Raw genomic sequence first — 22,870 nt, 5'->3', positions numbered from 1 at the left:
TGGGGTTTGCAGGGAGCAATCAATGGTTGCCATGTCACTACAAAAGTGTAAATACCAGTAATTGATTTTACATTTACCCATTCGTGACATTGTATCAAAATAAATCCTATCTATTTTGGGTAAGTTTGTGAATATGTGTGCCGTGCTGTTTGATGAGCAGTTAAAGATACTTTGGTGGCACGTTGCTGGACAGTTTAGCATGTCCGGCTCACAGTGGACCGTCAGTCAGGGTTTCGATTCCAGGCCGTGGCCTTCCTGTGTAGATTTTGCATGTTCTCCCCGCACCAGCGTGGGTTGTCTCTGGGTACTCCGGTTTCCTCTCACATTCCATAAAAATGCATGGCAGGCTGATTGAACACTCTCAATTGTTTGATTGTGAACATGAGTGGTTGTTTGTCGACGTGTCCCTTTGCGATTGGCTGGCAACCAGTTCAGGGTGGAGCCTGCCTGCTGCCGAAAATCAGCTGGGATAGGCTCCAGCACACCTGTGACCCTCGTGAGGATAAAGTGGTTCAGATAATGGATAGATGGAAATTTGAATTCCTGAGCCACCATGTTTGTGTTGTCCATCGACTTGTTCAATGAATGATGGGCAGAACCGTTTGAATCATGGCAGGAGCTTTCTTAATCTTAACCAAACTACTGGAATGCTTGAGAATTTATAGGCCGATTCAAAACTTCCTTCATGAAATCTTTATCATGCTGTACAATTGTTTTCATTTGTTTTTGTTATTGAACACATTTATTGAGGTAAGGCAACCAAGAACACATTCTCATTGGCAATGTTGACCTGGCAGCAGACAACAAAACAAAAGCAAGTACAATATAAATAAACTGTACAGTGATCATTAACAGGTGGGATAGAATAATTTGAGACCTTTACAAAAAGCTGAAGTTGCCTTATGAGTACATTTACAGTGATGGAGAATTGAGATTCAATTTGCTCAATAACACGCTCTGTTCTTTGTATATATATTTTTTAGCTAACTTTAAAATACTATGCGATTGTGGACTGGTATAATTGTGTTTGTTGAAAGGTAACACCAATGGGGAAATGAGAACGTCAATTTTCCACACATGAGTTTGCTTCTTGCAAACATGCATGACATTCTTCTGTGATCCCCCTTTCCAGAACTTCCAATCATTGATATCCTCCTGACTACCAGTAGTTCAAATTTGTCCTTTGTAGAGGACACATTTGAACCTAAATATCTCCCACCCAGTGCATCCAATCGCGTTAACTCTGTTTGTTACTCTAAAGAGGACATCCAGTGCTTTCCAATGATACCAAATTTGTAGGGTTGAGAAAAAGTAAGAAAATGGCTTCCCTCAGTGCAAGCAGTTTTTATGGGAAGAGGATAATACTTTTTATCAAACACATTTTGTCTTGAAATGCTGTTGGCATTTTAATTATAAGACTCTTATGAACATGTTTAAGTATTGTTTTAAGTGTATTTGAGCCTGTTTAAAAAATGTAGTGGGATTTCAAAATTTCTTTTGGAGTTGTCCAATTACGTCACATAGATTGGGGAATTTCAAAATAAATGTGCTTGGACAACATTTTTTTTCCTGGTAGTAAGGAGGATATAGGTTGATTCCCATTTTGACTTCGACACCATCGGTTCCCAATTGTTCCACAAATGCCTTTTGGATTAAAATCTTCTGAAAGAGAATTGCTGATCAAGTTCTCCCATCGTATGCCAGTTAGGTTCAAAAGTATTTCTTCAAGAGTTTTTTTGGTTGTGATTTTTACATGCATGCAGCACTACTATGTATTGAAATTAAACTAGTTAAGGTGTAGTAGATCTTCAGCTTTAATTTGATTGGGTCACGAACTTAAGCAGTTTGGAAACATTTATGCAAAGTACCGCCATTTTAAGATCTCAAAAGTGACACCACTGCAAATGGAACCAAAATGTAAATGCTTTATGAATTGATTTGACTGATTTGACTTTTTATTTGGTCTCCCATAGGAGAAACTTGTTTCAGAGGACATGCCCTCCTTGCTGCTCCATGCATTGAACAACACAAACACACACGCTACACCACATGCATTGGACAATACATACAGTACCTGACGATATATACTCTACACACAATGGACGGTACATCACTTGTCATATGCTCACTCGACACTGCCCTCATGTCTTCCTGCTTGTCTGTCTGCCTTCCTCTAGTTGTTTGTTAATTAGGATGATTTATGGTCACTCATAAATTTAAAATAAACAACACATTTTTTCACTCTTGATTTTTTATTGTGGAACTGTCAGTACATCATCAAAACCATATGCACGAAAAAATGTTTTGGATCTGTGGTACAAAACATGAAATGACAAGATATGTGTTGCATGAGGGAAATGATTTGGGGTCCAGAGTGCTACTGTCTCCATTGATTAACTGTGAGTTCTGGATCGCAGCCCTGCTCACCTCTGATGAACACAAATATAGCCAGCTGCAGAGTGATTCGGGTCTGCTGACATTGTGGTTTGAATTGAGGGCTGATTACAAGCGGAACAAAGATGATGACAATCCTAAAATGGCCAAAGAGCCTTCCTGAAGTGAGCGCAGAAAATCCACAGGTGCTTGTCTGGACTGGCGTAAAGTCAGTTCTCCCCTTCTCTCTGTGAATGTATGTACATGCATGATGATTTCTCAGTATTATTGCTGGCCAATTAAAGTCTCCATAATTCAAAGCATGATGTTAGGCTTCGTTAAAGATGAGCATGGGACCAACAGGCAGCTCCAATGAACTCAGAACGGGATTTATTGTCAGGAGGTGCAACAAGTCGAGGTGGCAGGAACTGAAGGGAAGTCAAAATAACTAGTGATGGGTCCAGCGACACCGATGCATTGACACATGCGCCGGGCTCACAGAGCAAACCACGTGTCGATGCATGTGCTGCCTCATTACGTCACGTGATTGACACGTGAACTGCATTGACACAGTCCAGGCTTCTAATTGACACACCGGCTGCGTTGACACAGTCCAGGCTGCTAATTGACACATCGACTGTGTTGACACAGTCCAGGCTGCTAATTGACACATCGGCTGCGTTGACACAGTCCAGGCTGCTAATTGACACGTGAACTGCACCGGTGCAGTTTAGACCGCATCGGCTGCTTGGCACAGTACAGGCTGCGCCACTTAGTCCAGGGGGCGTCGACTCAGTGCAGAGGGCGTTGACGCAGCAAAAGCCCGCCGCACAGTGTTTATAAGGAAGTGGGTTTGGCGACACAATGCCACTTGCCGAAACAAGCCAGACCTCACTCACGCTCGCTTGTCGAAGTTCGTGTCAGTGCAGACTTCGTGTTCGTGCCTTCCTTGCCGATTATGGAGCAGAGACGCAAATCATCCGCCGTGTAGGACCATTTTGATGTCCCGGAGAATAAGGTATTATTTATTTATTTATTCAAATCGCCTTCTGTCGCCGAGAGCCTCTCGGCGAGAGGCACTCCCCGAGTGCCTCTCAGATTATTGACATGTGTTGTACCATTCTAATCCGAATACATTTCAAGGTAACTCTTAGTTACTTCTTATTCACATTTCATTACAGGTGAAATGTCGAATTGTCATACACCAACAGAAGCACCTCCACCATGCTGAGGCATTATCGGGCCAAGCATGAGAATGAAGTTCGCGATACACCCAGTATTACGCCAGGTATACAAACGTTCACTCATCTTTTCACGGTTGCTATGTTGATGATTTAATTGACAATCAGTAATTATTATTGGTTGACTCTCCACTCCATGTTTGACAATCAAGGTTCCAGGAAGCAGCTGTACTGGAAGGACCAACACACTTCTTTCCCAAACCTCTCCCACCTCGCAAAGGAGTTCCTTTGTACGCCAGCCTCATCCGTCCCTTGTGAGCGTGTGTTCTTCACAGCAGGAGAAATTGCTTGTAAAAGACGCAACAGGCTGAAGTTTAAAACATTGGAGCATCTTATTTTTCTCAATAAAAATTTGTGAAATAAAAGCCCACAAGCATCCTCATTCAAATGATCTTCACATTATTTGAACACATTGAATGTTGCAAAATGAATGCATGGATGTGAATGATATTGTATGTATACACTTCATCATCAAATCGATGAATGACCTTATTAAAATGTTTTTGGAACAGTTGTAGATGCAAAACCGTGCTGGCAGCTACATAATAGATAATAAAAGAAAAATATCCCAAACCATAGGGATCCTCCCAAAAACTAAGGATGTGCTGAATAAGAGATCCTTGTACACATACTTTTATTACTTCCATATTTGACCTATTGTGTGGGAATATGGGGAAATGCCAGTAAAACACTGTTTTAAAACAATACAAAGCAATCGGAACAATCACTGGTTCCAAATGGACGGAACCCACAAATCCACTGTTTATCAAATTAAACAATGAAATCTCATGACCTGATTGACTTCAAAATCGCCCAATTAATGTACAAAGCACACAATAATAACCTTTGCCAAAAGATCCAGAAGCTTTTTAAAATTCGAGAAAGTTGTCATAATTTAGGGGCTACTATTCTATACAAAAAAATCCAAAACACGAACGAACATCACACAAAGGAGTGTATCTGTAATAGGTGTAAATCTGTGGAATGATTCTGAAACGGACCAATAAAATGAGTAACTCTCTTGCTGAGATTAAAAATGAATTCGAGAGTAGTACAAGACAACTACACAAATCAGAATTAAGCTGATAAATTCGATACACTCATGAAATATAGCAATACATCAGAAATACATTGATGAGATTATTTAATATATTAATGAAATGTAGCATCCATTATGAATATGAGAAAATCGACATATACATGTGCTCTAAAGAGTATGTACTGTATATACAAACCTAATGTAAAAATGTATTAGTACAGCATACATAAGGGTAAAAGCATTTGTTGATATTTAGACTTTCTTTCCTATTTAGAAAAATGATCAATTCATATATAAGAAGGGGTAGGACTCGGGGTAGGTTTTTTGCTTCTTTCTACTCCTTTGAACACATATTTGTGATGATGACTATTTTCTTTTCCTTTTTTTATATCTTACCTTCACCTTTTGCCAATTTATTACCGAATTGTATATTTTATATGTTCAATATACAAAACAATGTATCAGTCAGTTCAGTCTGTTAAGTGGGTTGGCTGCAGGGATCTTGAAGGTCCAGCAGGTGGCAGTGGTCAGTGACACAGTGTCAGCACAGTATCAACACAGTGTGTCAGTGTGTCGACACGCCTCACGAGGCCTCATGGACCCATCACTAAAAATAACCAAGTCGAGTGGTACAGGAATGCTGGAACAGAACAGTTTGGCTGAAGCGAGTATGACAGGAAAGATCGCTGACGAACTGACAACGGTTGGCTCTACAGGCTGACAAGATGAAGGCTGGCAGGTGTGCAGGGAAGCCAGGTGGCACTGATTAGGGAGACAATTGGTTCCTGCTAAAATTCACCACTAGATTGCATAAAAACACAAACAGGGAAACAACTCAATGGGTAATATAGAGAGAGTTACAGGCTCTTCATATTTGGTGCATCGGATTTTATGGCGCACTGTCGGCTTTTGAGAAAATTGAATGCTCTTTGGTGCACCTTATATGGCGGAAAATATGGTCGTCATTCTTCACAGAACATAAGAACACAAAGGCTGTATCCAATTTAACAGGCTGCCTCCTCCAAAGGCCGCATTTTCGGCTGAATTTTTCGACCACATGATGTCACCTCTGGTGCAACTTGACCACATGTGGTTTGCAAATTCTAGGACAATTCGGAGGCCACTTCCTTCGACACCTACAATGGCCCCTCCTCTGTGGATCACATTAAATGGTGGCAAATTTGGACAGGCTGAATGTTAATTAGGACACCTCGTGCAATTTCGTCGCGCTGGAAGTGACGTCATGCATCCAATATTGTAGCCTAGCCTTCGCAGGAGCCAGCCTGTGGATTTGGCCAGAGCGATTATATGACTGAGTCCTGCTATATTTATGTTTTTGATTTATTTAAAGGGTGATAATACAATCTCATAATATTCTTGTCATTGCTTATGTTACTGTTAAAATGTTAGAGCATGTAACTGTCTTCAAGGCTACTGTCAAACTAAGTATAAAACAAACGGAGTGGCAATAAACAGTTTGACAGTTTTTTAATTTTAGAAATTTAAGAATATTTACTAATTCTGTCTGACACTGCTGCCAGGAAGCGCTCGTATCTTAAGTTTGGACTCCCTAGTCAAAGCATTCATATTACTATTGTTTTGACGGCCTTAGTTTTTTTTTTTTACATCTATTTTTTACACCACATACAGCACTTTGTATGCAGCGGTGGGTGCTTTTAAAGTGTTCTATAAATAAAACGGCTTGTCTCTAGAAAACTTAAGTCGGGTCACTCATCTCAAGGTATTGTTGTTATTATATACACAGTATATAGACACAATTTAGAGTGCTCAATCAGCCTGCCATGCATGTTTTTGGAATGTGGGAGGAAACTGTAGCACCCGGAGAAATAAACTTAAAAATTTGCAAGTTCACCAATCTAAAAAGAGAGGTTTGCAATTCTCCCCCATGCAAGAACGGGGAGAACATGCAAACTACACAGAGGAAGGCTGGAGCCGGAATCGAACCCATGACCTCTGCACTGTGAGGTCAACGCGCTAACGACCCGATCACCGAGCTGCTCCTTTATATCATTCTAATTATCATTATTTTTATCTTGGTGATATTCAATTTATATAATACTGGCTTTTTCGTGGGACTTATTTGTTTTAGCCAATGGTGGATGAAACTCTTACAGTTCGGTCAATGAGACACTTTCTAGTTCTGTTTTAAAGTCTACCTGTGTACTCAAATGCTCTAGTGGAGTCCAATGTGTGAAGCTCCACAGGAGTCAGAAAGTCTCCAACCACAACTGCTACATATTCTCAAGGCCCCGCAAGTTGATATGTCATCATGTGATGTGTTTGCTTAATGAGTGTACCAGGAGTAACTTTAGTGTTTTGACTTGTTGGAGTTCAAACTAAACAAATTATTATATTTTCACACAAAAGGGATTTGCTTTTGCCAAACCTCTGTCTCAGCTGTGAAAATGAAATGACACAGATGTGTCCAGTGAGCACTTGTACAAAACTTTAGCGAGTAACACAGCACCCATTTTTTTCTATTGAATGTGGTAACTGAATTAAATGATTTAAGGAATTAGACCGTATATTGAGGGTACTTTTTAAATTGTTTGCATAAAAGTAGCTGGGATTCTCGACTTCCTGCCCACTTATTAGGTGAAAAATTACGCAACCAACTATTGTCCCTCTTGTGTGAACTGCCTATTTACGAAAATGTACACATGTACAGATCCACTACATTAATTGGGAAGTGTAAATCAGCGGCTTGGTGCGGAAGTACCCTCTCCATGTGGTGATAACAGGCATTGCTGTTATCTGCTTTTACTGCTTACTGCTTTTTAGGGAGCTAATTGTTTTTAAATCCTCACTCTGTCTACTCGTGCCCCGTTGCAGCCCTTACTGCTATCCTAGGTTGTCATTGCATTGAAAGCCATACTCGGTCTTGTTCAATAAGTAGAGGGAGGTGTGGGAAGGAGTGGCTTATTTGCATGAAACAAAACCACCATCTCCTAATAGGCTGAGTTCAGTGGGGCTAAAACCGAAAGGTATATCAAATGTGTAATTCTTGATCCTTTGAGTCTTTTGACGCATACATTTGACAAACAGAATCAACCTTTGTCGTGTTCGGGTCATATCTAACTGATTTACAATTTTGAATGGTTTTGTCAACCCTGTTACACATAGGGTGTTCCTATATAGAAATGAACGCCATAGGAAATATTCAGACGCCATAGAGCAGGGATGGGCAACAAGACATTGGAGGGTGCCACCATTTTTAATCAGCGCGACTGGGGAGGAGGGCGGGGTGGTGGTGCCAAGAATTCCTTTCAAAGATGACCCAAAACTGCTGAAAAGCAAACCAGCATCAAGAGCATCACTGCTCTTCTCCCTCGACACAAACGATTGCACCTCAACAAGTCCAGCTGTCAAACTCAAAGTTTGCAGACGACACCACAGTCATCGGTCTCATCATAGGCGGCGACGAGTCTGCGTACCGACAACAAGTGGAGCAGCTGGAGCTCTGATGCAGCCGACACAACCTCGGGCTGAACACGCTCAAGTCTGTAGAGATGATCGTGGACTTCAGGAAACATCCTTCCATACAGTTGCCCCTCTCACCGTCCAACTGCCCTGTGTTAACCGTCGAGACCTTCAAGTTCCTGGGAATCACAGTCTCCCAGGACATGAAGTGGGAGGTCAACACCATCTCCATCCTGAAACGGGCCCGGCAGCGGATGTACTTCCTGAGGCTGCTGAAGCATGGCCTGCCACAGGAGGTGCTACGACAGTTCTACTCGGCAGTCATCGAATCAATCCTGTGTTCTTCCATCACGGTTTGGTTTGGGGCCGCCACAAAAAAGGACAAAATCCGATTTCAACTGACAGTTAGGACGGCGGAAAAAAATCATTGGCACCGCCTTACCCACGCTTGAGGACTTGCACACTGCAAGAATGAAGACAGGGGCACGGAAAATCCTCCTGGATGCGCACCATACTTCACTGGATCCCCATACATTTTAGAGTTATTTTCAAGATCCTCTTATTTGTTTTGCCACTGCTCTTCTCTCTCTACACAAACGATTGCACCTCAACAGATCCAGCTGTCAATCTCATAAAGTTCGCAGACGACACCACGGTCATCGGTCTCATCAAAGACGGCGACGAGTCTGCGTACCGCCAACAAGTGGAGCAGCTGGAGCTCTGGTGCAGCCGACACAACCTCGGGCTGAACACGCTCAAGACTGTAGAGATGATCGTGGACTTCAGGAAACATTCTTCTCCTCAGTTGCCCCTCACACTATCCAACTGCCCTGTGTCAACCGTCGAGACCTTCAAGTTCCTGGGAATCACAGTCTCCCAGGACATTCAGTGGGAAGACAACATCATCTCCATCCTGAAAAGGGCCCAGCAGAGGATGTACTTCCTGAGACTACTGAGGAAGCACGGCCTGCCAAAGGAGATGCTACGTCAGTTCTACACGGCACTCATCAAATCAATCCTGTGTTCTTCCATCACGGTTTGGTTTGGGGCCGCCACAAAAAAGGACAAAATCCGACTTCAACGGACAGTTAGGACGGCGGAAAAAATCATTGGCACCGCCCTACCCACTCTTGAGGACTTGCACACTGCAAGAATCAAGACAAGGGCACGGAAAATCCTCCTGGATCCCCCTGCACCACCTTTTCCAGCTACTCCCCTCAGGCAGGCGCTACAGATCCATGCGCACCAAATCCAGCAGACACTTAATGGCTAGCGGGAAGAAGCTGTTTAACTCCCTAAACAGTCAATGACGTAGTCACTCTTCTTGTACAACAAATATTGCTACTGGTCACTCTAAAATGGTTCAATGATTTTCTACACCAACTGTACAAACTGTCATAGTATTGTATTCTACCACTGATCACTTTAGCTCTGCTTGATACTTTGCACATTGTCTCACCGTTGTCACTGGGTGGTACCACCACACTATGGTTCACTTACATTACGAAATGTCCTTCCATACCTATTTGTCATGCCCTTGTTTATGATGATACTAATGCAGCGTGTTATACCGGAGACAAATTCCTTGTGTGTTGTACATACTTGGCCAATAAAAAAGATTAAGATTCTGTCATCTAGTGGCAAACACTGGTATTGCACTTTAAAAATACGGTACTCTGTTACAGTTAACATTTTTATTTTCAAATATTTGACACGGGTCATCCACGCAGATTGTGGCCGCACAACTGCCCGTCCCTACAATAAGGCACCACCACCCAACCCACAACCCACATGTACATATGACTGAAAAGTCTCTTTGTTTCCAGCACTTATGATCTGTTCCTGCTGAAGTCCTCTGAGTCATTGATCAACACTAAAAGGTGTGCTAAAAGAAAATGTGGCTGTGATTAATGGTTATTGTGTTAATTTAGCAGCAGTTAAAACAAACTTGTCAAACTTGACCGGGAACACAAAAAGGTTTTGGGGGTGAGTGTGACAGGAGCATGAACAGTTTTATGAGTATATGCAATAGGGACAACCGTTGTAAATCTCATCAGAAAATTATGAGCTATTAGTCTAAGTAAACATCCAATCTGGCTAGATTATCTGCAGTTTCATTGTTAGTGGACAAGGGATCGGGTGGCAAGTGGGGGTTCAACAACGTCACGCACCACACACCGACATGATTTGAACTACAATTCAGCGGCTTGTTGAAAGTCATTACCCCCATGAGTGAGAATGCAGTAAAATCTTTATTGGTGCCTGCTTTATGGGCAAGGCATTGCAATGTTTGACGATGCGACCGTTATCACATATGCAGGGTCTCACAGTGACTGACAAGTGTAATCTGGCAATTTGGTGCTTTCTCCACAAAGGAAAATATAATCCAGGTGTGCCTTGCAGTTCAGTCGTTTGATTATATTCAGGGTGCTTATGTGCAGCCACCCCTCGCTTTGCCCTTCATCGTCAGGGTGTAGCGAAGGCTATTTTTTTTATCCTTGGAACACATTCACATGGATGACAGATATGAAGACACCTTGAAGTGGAGAAGAGGAGCTACACATGGTGACAGTCTTTTTTTTTTGGGGGGGGGACTATATTTTGAAAACTAAAATCACCATCCCATCACTCTGTCTGTGACTCTTTCCCACAATTTTAAGGCCCAATAGATGAAGCCAAGTTTCAAACAAACTTCACAACAGAAGGGCAGAACTCAGATTCGAACCATGGACCTCAGAACTTTTTGGCAGACATGCTAACCATGGGTGCTGCTCCCCTTTTGTTTCATACAAACTATAAAGCAGGGGTGTCCAAACTCGGTTCCTCAAGGGCCATTGTCCTGCCTGTTTTCCAGCTCTCCCAGGAGCAACACACCTGATTCAAATCATCATGATCGTCCGACTGCTGCTTCAGAGCTGGCTGAAGAGCTGACCATCTGAATCAGGTGTGTTGCAGCCGGGAAAGCTGGAAAACAGGGAGGACAGTGGCGCTCCAGGCCTGGAGCTGGACATGCCTGCTGTAATGGATCTTTAAAATATACGTTTTTAAACAGACCACGCAGGAGGGGTTGTTTACCGTAATATTAAAGACATTAACATTGACTCTCTCACTGCATGGCTGACCACCCTGACTCCGGACATTGACTCCACTCCTGATGATTTGGTTTTCCAATATAACTCTGGTCTCACCAGCATCCTCAATACGCTCGCCCCTGTCAAGTCCCGCTCTGTCCTTTTTACTCGGTCTGCCCCTTGGTTCACCCCTCATCTACGTTCCTTGAAATCCCAAACCCGGCAGCTTGAGAGACTTTATAGGAAAACCGGCCTCACTGCTCACAAGGACATCTATGCAGCTCAGCTATCCCTCTACAAGGATTCCATCTCTCAAGCAAAATCACATTACTACTCCGGACTCATCTGCTCCAATGCTGGAAATACTAAGACTCTCTTTTCCCTTTGGAACAGAATCACTCAACCTCCTGACTCCCTACCACCTCACTTTTACTCTCGTGACACCTGCAATGCACTTCTCCTCTTTTTCAATGAAAAAAATCAACAGAATCCACCAGCATCTGGGCTCCTCTGTACCTTTCCCCTCATCTGACCCTCTCACCCCTTGCAAACTGTTCTCTTCTTTTGAACTACCCCATCTCTCATTAATTTCAGACCTCATCATTAAATCCAAGACTTCCTCCTGTCAGCTTGATCCCCTCCCCACAGTTCTGGTCAAATCCTGCCTACCCTCTCTGCTTCCCTTCATCTCAGCCATTATCCATTCCTCTCTGTCGACTGGAATTGTTCCTGTGCTCTTCAAAACTGCAGCTGTCACCCCAATCCTGAAAAAAACTGGTTCAGATCCCAATGACTTCAATAACCTACGCCCCATTTCCCATCTTCCCTTCATCTCGAAAATTCTGGAGAAAACTGTCGCCTCTCAGATCCACTCCCACCTCACCGACAATAGTCTTTATGAACAATTCCAGTCCGGCTTCCGTCCCCGTCACAGTACTGAAACAGCCCTCATAAAAATCACAAACGATCTTCTCATGGCAGCAGACTCTGGCCTTATTTCCATCCTCATCCTCCTTGACCTGAGTGCAGCCTTCGACACAATCTCTCACCCCATCCTCCTCAATCGACTCTCTACCATTGGCATCACCAACACCCCTCTACATTGGTTCCACTCATATCTCACTGGGCGCTCTCAGTTCATTCAAGTTGATTCTTTTACTTCACAATCCCTCCCCGTTTCTTCTGGTGTTCCACAGGGTTTTGTCCTCGGTCCGCTCCTCTTCATTATCTACCTCCTTCCACTCGGAAACATTTTCCGCAAATTTGGCTTACACTTTCACTGCTTTGCGGATGACACCCAGCTCTATCTCTCCAGCAAACCCGACGTTTCTCTCCCACGCTCGTCCCTCTCTCACTGTCTCTCAGAAATCAAATCTTGGTTCACCCACAATTTCCTCAAGCTAAACAGCAATAAAACTGAACTCCTACTCGTCGGTACCAAATCCACTCTAAACAAAGCCGACAGTTTCTCCCTCACAATTGATAATGCCACTATATCTCCTTCCCCCCAGGTGAAGAGTCTGGGTGTCATCCTTGACAGTTCACTATCCTTTCACTCCCACATCAATAACATTACCCGGTCCGCTCATTTCCACCTTCGCAATATAAACCGCCTCCGTCCCTCACTCACTCCGCACACCACCGCTATCCTTGTTCACAGTCTCGTCACTTCCCGTATTGACTACTGCAACTCACTCCTCTTCGGTGTCCATCAAAAATTCCTCCATAAACTTCAACTTGTTCAGAATTCATCAGCCCGGATCATCACGAGAACCCCCTCCTTCCATCATATCACCCCCATCCTCCGACAGCTCCACTGGCTTCCTGTCAAACTTAGAATCAACTTCAAAATACTTCTCTATACATTCAAAGCCATCCATAACCTTGCGCCCCCCTATCTGTCAGATCTTCTTCAAATCTCCATTCCCTCTCGCTCACTCAGGTCCTCATCCTCCCACCACCTTTTTCTACCCTCTGCCCGTCTCAGTACAATGGGGTGCAGAGCCGTCAGTCGCTCTGCCCCCAAACTCTGGAACTCACTTCCTCCCAACATTCGTAATATTGACTCTCTTTCCTTATTCAAAACCCAGCTCAAAACCCACCTATTCAGACTTGCCTACCCGCCTTAAATCTTTCTTTCTTTATTTATTATTTTATCTGTGTTTTACTATTGGTCTTGGCTGTACAGTGTCCTTGAGTGTTGTGAAAGGCGCTTACAAATGTGATGTATTATTATTATTATTATTACTCTGGCTCCTCGAAAGCCATATCCTGCCTGTTTTAGATGCCAACACACCTGATTCAATTGTTGGTTTCAGGCCTCTACAGCATGGGTCCCCAACCTTTTTTGCATCACGGACCGGTATGCGTTGGGTCTTTTTTTCACGGACCGGCAAGGTGTAGCAGAAAAATAGAGCAAATAAAAAACACGACGTGGCTAAAAACAAATGAAGGGAAAATATAACTCACCCGCTGAATTTGTGGGAGGCCTCCACTTGTTTCGATGAGACATCTCGGTGTGATGAAAGACAGTGAGACACGTAACGTGTTCCTTATGTCCATCCTGCTCCGTAACTTTGTCTTGGTTGTCGTCATTGCAGAGAAGCCAGCTTCGTACAGATAGGACGTTGGAAATTGAAGCAAGCGCTCTCGTAGCGATGTCAGGATATTCCGGAATGTCTTTAATCCAAAAACTTGGGAGTGTGTTTGTCTCAAATGTATGCTTGAGGTCGCTGTCATTTGACATTTCAACAAGGTGATGCTCCTGTTGCACAGACATGTTCGAATCGCTCGGCTTGTTCACAAATGGGTCATAAATCCACTCCTTCGCAGTCCGTGGGTCTTTTGTGCTTGGGAAGTAGCGCTCAAACTCTTGTGAAAGTGTCGACAGGTGTTTGCGAACCAGCTGAGAGAATGCGCGTTCAGGTGATGTGTCTTTCAGAATCCCCGCAACTGTATGAAACATGTCAAATATCCCTCCATTCACTCGCCGCTCCCACAATTCCTATTTGGCTTTAGATGCAGCTATTTTATCTACCAACAAAAATACATACTGTTGTCCTTGTTCCTTGCAGTGACAAATTTAATTCATTGAGCAGATTAAATATGTCGCACAGGTAAGCAAGTTTGATGACCCCCCCTGGATAGCCATCTTACCTCTGTGTGCAAAAGAAGGCATTTGTGCGTCGCATCCATCTCCTCACAAAAGCAAATAAATTTTCACGTCATTCAATACGTTGTGAAGCTCAGCTGATATTTTCGACAAGCCAGCATTTCTCGGTGAATGACACAGTGCTAGGGTTCACATTCAGGTGCAACCTCCTTAATCCGAGTGGTTAAACAAGACAGCCGTCCTGTCATAGCAGCACCGTCTCTGCACAGAATGACAGTCTTCCGGAAAAATAATCATTCAGGGACTTGAATATTTCTGCAGCAGTTGTGTTTGTTGGCAACAACAGTGCACATAGCATGTCCTCATGCACGTCCTCCTGATTAATATATCGCACATAAGTAAGCACTGTTGCCTTGTTGTTAATATCAGTACTCTCATCCACCTGAATCGCGTACCATGGTGACTTTATAATTCTCTTCAGCAACCGCTCCTCTATGTCGGCCGCCATATCATCGATGCGCCTTGTGACCGTGGTAGCAGAAAGAGTCGCAGGCAAAATAAGCTCTTCTCCAATCGTGAAAAGGTTTCTTTGCTTTAGCAACGTGGTTCGCCACGAGGTTTGATGCTTTCAGTTCGTTCCAATTTGTTGATGTGTTGGCCCTCAGCAATGGTTTCTGTCCTTCGTGCTCGCTTTTTTTTTCTTTCAAGAAATCCAAAGTTTTTATTTTTTCCAGGGTGCAACTTTGAAGGCTTCATTGCCTCATTCGCTAGCTTTTGGCCACATATAATGCAGAGCAGACTTGGTGCCAGAGAGTCACCTGCTGCGACAAACCCATACCTTAGGTAGGATTCTTGGTATTGTCTGTTAAAAGCAGATTTTGTTTTCTTAGAGGTTGTGGGCTCATCTTGTGGCTCGTCAGATGCCCTGCCCCCCCCCCCCCCCCCGTAAAAAAGCTGTCCAAGGACGTCTGTTTTTCACTCATTTTCGCGAGTGGAGGCTAATTTGTGCGCATAAATGTGACGCTCACGGAGGGCGACGTCGGGCGTGAGCGTACTAAATTTCCCACAGCACTGATTGGACAAGCAATATTTTTACAGCCAATGATGACCAAGCGGGCGTGTCACAACGAATTTAGTCGCGTGTGTCTGACCCTCCGTGGCAGAAACTCCGTTGAACCACCGAGATTGGCTCACCGAACCCGGGGGACGCAAAAAAACGTGAATTAATCGGGTTCAATCGAATACAGTTAAGAACCACTGCTATTTTGAGAGTAGACAGGCATATTGTTGTGTCAAGGGGCACAGGCCAAAATGCGGGCATCAATAAATTATTTATTTTATTCTCTGCGCCCCGGTACCAAATGGTCCGCGGACCCCGGTGGTTGGGGACCCCTGCTCTACAGGCTTGCTGATGAGCTGCTCATTTGAATCAGGTGTGTTGAAGTAGAGACCAATCGAAAACAGGCATGATGTGGCACTCGAGGAACCGGAGTTACCGACCCCTGCTACACGGTGTTGTGTACTCCTCTCATGCTTGTACAAGTTTTCTTCTGGTTCCAATTAATCCTAAATCTTAAAAATATGCTTTTTAGGTTCACTGAAGACTCAAAATTGATGTTGGTGTGGATGCTTGTTTGTCTTTCTGTACACCACAACTGACTGGCCACCAGTTTAGGTGTTGCTCCTCCAGTTTCCCAAACTGTAATTGCCCCATGGGGATAAATAAAATTTTATGAATCTGAATCTGAATTAACTGGGATAGATTCCAATTTACCCATGGTATAAAGTGGTATAGCAAAGGAACAGGTAGATTGCCTTGCTTTTGATTATCAGTTGCTATGTTGTTACTTTTTTGGTATGTTGCGAGGAGGCAATATTTTACACTTGGGGCAGTATAAGTCAATGAATCAGTTCCAACTTAACTCAAAAAAGATGATGAGCATTTTAGCTTTTCAGTTCTTTGCCGTCAAAGATCTGTGATATACTAATGCACTTCCTAGCTGTACATAGAATTGGCACTCGCTTAGTCGTAAGGTTCTGAACCACAAGGTCAAAGTTTTAGTCCTGCGTTGGACAAGTCATTTTCAACTTATTGAAGGAAAGATTTCATCTTTGTTTCATGATTCATGATTGTTTCATCCCAAGAACAGAAGTTGTATTGTGGTTTGTTTGTTTCGCTGCAATGGAATGTACTGTTGAGTGACGCCAGGCACACACCCATCGAGTTTAACCACACGCAAAATCGCTGCTGTCACATTTTTTGTCATAATTTTTTTGTCTAGGCCTACGAACATGATATACTAACTTAATGTAAAAGATAAATAGAAAACAAAAGTGTACCCTTGAAATTGCCAAGACATGTTGTTCTTCTGTGCGATGCTCACTGTCACGTCATGCAGGCTAATTTGCAGAGCAATATATTGGCCCCAAAGTCCTTGAACTTTCGTGAACGCTGTCTGAAGTCCAACATAAACAATCAGCACCAAGTTGAGTATTGTTAATGTGTCCTATAGTTCGATAGATCCCCTTTTGTGGTTGTAACACAAGTAAGCAAAATTATAAACGCACACACAAACACAAACTAGCTTGGAGATCTTTTTTTTTTCATTCACTGCCCCTAATCCTCTTCTATATTTTTGATCTACCGTACTCACAGAGATAAACTTTCTGAAGTCTCTGGATATTTGATGAGGATTAAAAAGATACGGATCTATGCAGGTACATTTCCGGTGTCTTTACCTGCACCCAAATATATATAGCAAACCTCCTACATCGCATCAGCAACCTCTTCTTTGTTGTAAAATCCAAAGCTAAATTTGTTCAATGGGTGGACATATTTGGGCCAAACATTGGATTTAACACAGTGTAAAATTTGAACTTCGAAGACGAAAGTGTTGTGAAAAAGTGAAGGGAAATTTGACACTTGACAAAGGAGTGAATGGGGGTTGCAACTAGCACAGGGGTCGGCAAAGCCACAATGTTGAAAAAACCAATTTTGTACCAAGCCACCCCCCTCAAAAACAAATAGGTCTGAAGGCTCAAAAAAATCAAAAGCCTTATATTATAAGCCTTATAGCACAAGTGTCCACCACCACCACCATGCAACGTGACAGAATGACCGGACCATCAAATGGACCAGGTACCAAGGACTGGTCCCTGTTCCACCCTGTACCTGGCGGAGCACGTCTGCGGCTGACACCATTTTCCGCTTCAGGCGGCGCAGGTCATGTGGCTGTCCGAAGTTGTATTGATACGTCAAGCCACGTCAACAGTAGGCCGAGCCCTGTCCACGTCGACGTTGAGCTGTGCCTCGTCATGAGTCTGTTTTAATCGAGTCTCATTCATGTCCACGACGAGCTGGGCCACGTCCACGTCAGGCTGAGCCCCGTTCACACCCGGCTGTCCCATGTCCCCCGTCATGCCGAATTCTGTCCACGTCAGGCCAAGCCCAGCCATTTGGTGACTGTTTTGGGACTTCTGGGATCAGTGCCTTGAGGGAGGAGTACTGTGACGGTTCTGTTTGTGACCAACAGCTGGCACTGTAGGACTCCACCTGCAGCAGCACACCTCTTGGTCATTATTTTGTTTTACAAAAGTCTTCCGTGGTAGACTTTTGAGTTCCCGAGGTTGGCGTTCCCCGTGGAGCCTATCCCAGAGTGATGAATGGTGACAGGCCTCACCCAGGACTGGTTCATCGAGACATTCATACTCACACAATGGGAAATTTTGAGACTTCAACTAACCGAGCGTGCTTGTTTGAGGTCTGAGCCAAGAACCCAGAACACTTGAGGCAAAATGTACATGTGCCACTGTGCTGCCCACAAGGAAATATGACAAATATTAAAGACGAAAATGTTGGCAACATTTAGTTTAATAAAAGGACAGCCAGCCGAGGAAACAAAACAAAAAGGCAGGGCAGACAATTGCAAGACAAGGAAGCAAAAGAAGATAATCAGTGCACAAAGAGTGTGGTTGCATTATCGTAGCTCTGAAAAATAGTTTCGTAGAAAGCATTGTCTGGCTTGCATGTTTTTTTTTTCCTGTATGGAAATGAAACATATTTGGGGATGAAGTGAGAATAGTCATTGAAAGACCTCCTTTCAGTAGAATTCTTTTGTCTTTTATCCATCCGCCCATTTTCCGATCCGCTTTGTCCTGACAAGGATCACGAGGGGTGCTGGAACCTATCCCAGCCGTTTCGGGCAGTAGGCGGGTGACACCCTGAACCGGTTGCAGGGCACACAGAGACGAACAACCATCCGCGCTCACACTCGCACCTAGAAACAATTTTGAGTGTTCAATCAGCCTCCCACGAATGTTTTTTAAATGTGTGAGGAAACCGGAGTACCCAGAGAAAACCCACGCAGGCATGGGGAGAACATGCAAACTCCACACAGGAAGGCCGGAGCCGGGATTAAACCCATGACCTCTGCACTGAGAGGTTGACACGCTAACCACTCTTCCACTGAGGCCACCCCCTTGTCTTTTATTTAATTGTGAAAATAAAATGCGACCAGACTAACGGTAATCTTATAAAAACTCTAGTGATTCCAATTCTGCAATGAATTTTAACCAGAAAGAGCATTGAGTTAACACGGTCAACTGGTTACCACATTTATTGAAAGCATCATCGGCTAACGAGTTCATGTCCAACTGTTGTTGTTTTGATTTTCAATTTTATTTGTACCACTTGCCTTAATTATTCCACACAGTATTTCTTTGTTTCAAAGTTTCTCACAAAGAGTGGTTGCTGGTCAGACTTTGGTTCAGCCACTTGACCGTAAATTTCCCTACTCACTTACCGCTGGTCAGGTGTTATTTATGAATTCCAGGTACTCAGTGATCCGGTTAACACTAAAGCTTAACACAAGTATTTTAACTTGTCTGCTGTCATAACAGTGAAGAAGACGGGTATTGATCCTGACACGTTTTCAGAGTATGTAACGAAAGAGGTTGTCATTTGATCAGCGATGTCTGATAGAGGGGATTTTAATTTACATGGGGATTGTAAATTTCCCCAGTGTGGGACGAATAAAAGGATATCTTATCTTAATGGTGGGTTTTTCTCCTATGTGCTACTCAACAAGCTAAGCTTTACGAATTCTTTCACAACCCCTTTACCGTTATCAAGCAGTTTCAACAGAAATAATGTTTGTCTTAACAGATATAGACTAGGAAGAAAAAAATGCAGTTGTACCTCTACTTACGAAATTAATTGGTTCTGCAATAAATTTCTTAACGAGAAAATTTTGTAAGTCGAGATGCGTTTTCAATTAAATGCCCTAATCCGTTCCAAGCCCTCCCAAAATTCAGACAATGTTTCCTAAAGTATGAAATGCATCAACATACATACAATTACATTATTGCACAATAAATGAGAGTTGAGCATAATGTAAAAAACAAAAGAATAAAGAATAAAAATGATGGTCATTTAACTTTAAACTGCGTCCTCATCATTTTTAGCCCTCTTTAGTTCATGTTCTCTATCAGAAGTGGTTTTTGCCTAGCGGTTTGTAAAGAACTAATTCAAGGACCTTTGCTTTTGACGGCTTTTAACAATCCTTCGAAAATGTCCAAGGCAAACATCAGCAGAGTGAGCGATCACCCAGCCGGTGAACACTTTTTTCTGGGTGATTAACATTTACCGAAAACTATCGGAACGCCTCATGGCCCAAGAGACACATCTCCATCTATCTACACACATAGATTCGTACCTTAGAGGTCCCTCTTTGCCAATGGGGTGCCAGAATGACGTTCGGTTAGAGCCAATGGCAGAGGAGCTATTAGTATGTTGCGTTCAGGAAATTTGGATCTGCGAGTAGCTGCCCATACTGTATTCTTACCATCCGTATCTCGAAATTTATTTCGTAACAAGAGGCAATATTTTCCTGTTGAGGTGTTTCTTGACTTCAAAATTACGTATGAAGAGACGTTCATAAGTCGAGTTACCACTGTACATTGAAATGAATTATTCATGCAATATTTGGTGCCTTCCAAACCTTTCTCTTATTGAATTTGGAAGCCATTACAGTATTAAATTGTCAGTGAGAACCGAGAGGCATGCTACCTCTGACAATCCCTCTCCATCAAGGTCAAATGTAATACGTTATAAAGTATACTGTATATCTGTAAAGTATATTTATTTGCTTCCTGCTGTAATCTCACCATGACACATTTGGTGGTGGGATCCATGGCGCATACCTCAGGACCTAAACAGGAAAGAAGTTGTAAGCAGTTCTTTGTAGTGGATAACTCTGTTGGGCAGTTGGCCAAGCCTTCTTGGTGTTACAGCTCTGCAGTGAGCAAGGAGGAGGAGGAGGAGGATGGCGGGGGTAGTTGGACTGCTGAGATTTGGCTTGCAGATACTAGAAGCCGGATTTGATGACAGGCAGCCTCTGTCGATATGTTTCGAACCGCCCTCGCAAGGAAAACAACCGCAATGGCTGATATGTGTTTTTTTGGATATTTATCGACTGTAAGAGCCAACCAACAACAATACACATGCAATCGCTATCTATAGCAAGAAAAGAAAGGGCTTAAGTTTTGTTTGAGTCATCTTAGTAAATCCATTTGTGCAGTAGATTCCTGCAGGATCTATCTATCTATCTATCTATCTATCTATCTATCTATCTATCTATCTATCTATCTATCTATCTATCTATCTATCTATCTATCTATCTATCTATCTATCTATCTATCTATCTATCTATCTATCTATCTATCTATCTATCTATCTATCTATCTATCTATCTATCTATCTATCTATCTATCTATCTAAACAATCACAGATAACAGTCCCTTCAAGGAAATGCAACAGTCCTGTTTTACGTCTTGCTCTGTGTCTTGCAGAGGAAGACACTTAGTGAATGAACATCCGGCAGTTTCTTTCTCATAAAACCTTTGTGTTTTGACAAGAAATTCTTTCGGTGAGCCACTGTTTGAAATGTGGGACTGTGCACTGAATGCATGAAGCCCTTTGCTACTGACACATGGGATTAGGAAGTTTATCTCACCCCGCATTTTTTTGTTGCTGTCTTAAATCGCAGTTTGCTGTTTGATCTTAACTAATTCAAATCTTACAATTTTAAGAAATGAGTGGGAATAACCTTTAGAGTTGGAATCTCTGGCACCAGGCAGATTCGATACATTCGGTATCTAGATACACTAGATTGTGTTTCAATTTAAAAGCCCTATCTTAAAGAGCAGAATCGGTTGATATGTTTCGGTTCAATCAAGGAGCGGTAGTAGTCGTAATTGGCTCTGATGCAGTGTCAAAACCGTGTCATAATTAACATTTGGCCCCAGCGTAGACATTTTTGGGGGCAAACATCCAAGCTAAAATACTATTGCCAAAATTATTCCTGCTATTTAGAATTTTAATTTTAATTTTATATACATATTTAACGAGTGTTTTTTTTCTGTTCATATCGTGACCATAGTCAATAAAACAACTACCGTATTAAGAAAGCGGTCGATGGGAAGCAAGAGTGGATATGAAAAAACTCTCCACTCTGGATCAAATCGCAGATTTTTGTAGTCTCGCTAAAACGAGGCAAAGACAAGACAAATCATTTTTTAAAAGCCTTTTAATTAATCTGTAACCGAGACAACTCAATTGAAAAAAAATGACAGGGGAATTTCCAATTCTGAAATTCACAAGCGCATACACCAGCAACTTTTTTCATCAGGGCAAAAAGGTTCAGACGCTTCAGCTGATTTAGGCTCGATCTGTTCTTGTGCCTGGTATTTGTCGATGTAGATGTTAATCATAAAGAACCCAGTTCTACAAAAAGAGATTCAAGTATTTTTAGACATGGACACTACTGAATTATTTTCAAAGATGTTTCTTTCATTTTATTTTGCAGCAAATATTTTGCAGGTAAAATCCGCAAGCTAGAGATTCGCATATTATGCTCGCTGTCGTGCGATGATGTCGGCTAGGAAATGCGGAGTAGAATTTTTCGACACATTGCTCGCTTTTTTTTTCCTTTTTTCAAAAGAAAACACTATCATCGCTCCTCGACCCGATGACATATTACAAAACAAAGGTGAAGGAAAGTTGCCTTTCTGAGAAAGGGCCTTAGACTTCAAATAGAAGAAAAGAAAAACTACATATCAATCAGCATCGTTGTTTTATTGCGTTGTAAAAAATGAACACCAAAATATATACAGCATATATATTTTAACAACAATGATTAATTTAGAAATGTAATCATGAAAATGAAGAAAAACGACAATGCGCGTTTTCAAGTTCCTTAGTAGCAAGCGTGTAGCGTATGAGATTCTGTGTCCTTTTAGCTGTTTAATGACACGCCAATTGGGAGTTTTCTGTACAACTAAACACACGGAGGCGGGGAGGGGGGCACATATTGTAACTTGTAACCTTTGTGGTCTCATTTTGTTGAATTCAAACTTTGTGGGCACTTTGTGTTTGAAGGTCAGCTGGTGTAGAATGATGGTGTCCATGTACCGTGTGTTTATGCTAAAAGGATATGTCTTTATGCTTCCTCTCACAGGGCAGATGAAAGTTGGACATTATGCCAGTTGTTTGTGGATGCTGTACACCACAGAATTTGCATGTTGGTGTGTCTCT

At 42.6% G+C, this 22,870-nt stretch overlaps 1 long non-coding RNA gene across 1 annotated transcript; it reads left to right on the top strand.

Moving 5' to 3' along the window:
- The first annotated feature begins 2,922 nt into the window (after window positions 1-2,922).
- LOC127614568 (uncharacterized) lies at window positions 2,923-3,883 on the top strand. The gene is made up of 3 exons (XR_007966611.1): window positions 2,923-3,391; window positions 3,555-3,661; window positions 3,767-3,883. It is a non-coding gene; the product is annotated as an uncharacterized LOC127614568 (long non-coding RNA).
- Window positions 3,884-22,870: the final 18,987 nt, after the last annotated feature.

Source organism: Hippocampus zosterae, chromosome 14, assembly GCF_025434085.1.
Source record: "Hippocampus zosterae strain Florida chromosome 14, ASM2543408v3, whole genome shotgun sequence".
In the NCBI taxonomy this organism is placed as follows: Eukaryota; Metazoa; Chordata; class Actinopteri; order Syngnathiformes; family Syngnathidae; genus Hippocampus; species Hippocampus zosterae.
Note: the sequence above shows the minus strand (reverse complement) of the source record. Positions and strands in the feature narration are given on the sequence as shown.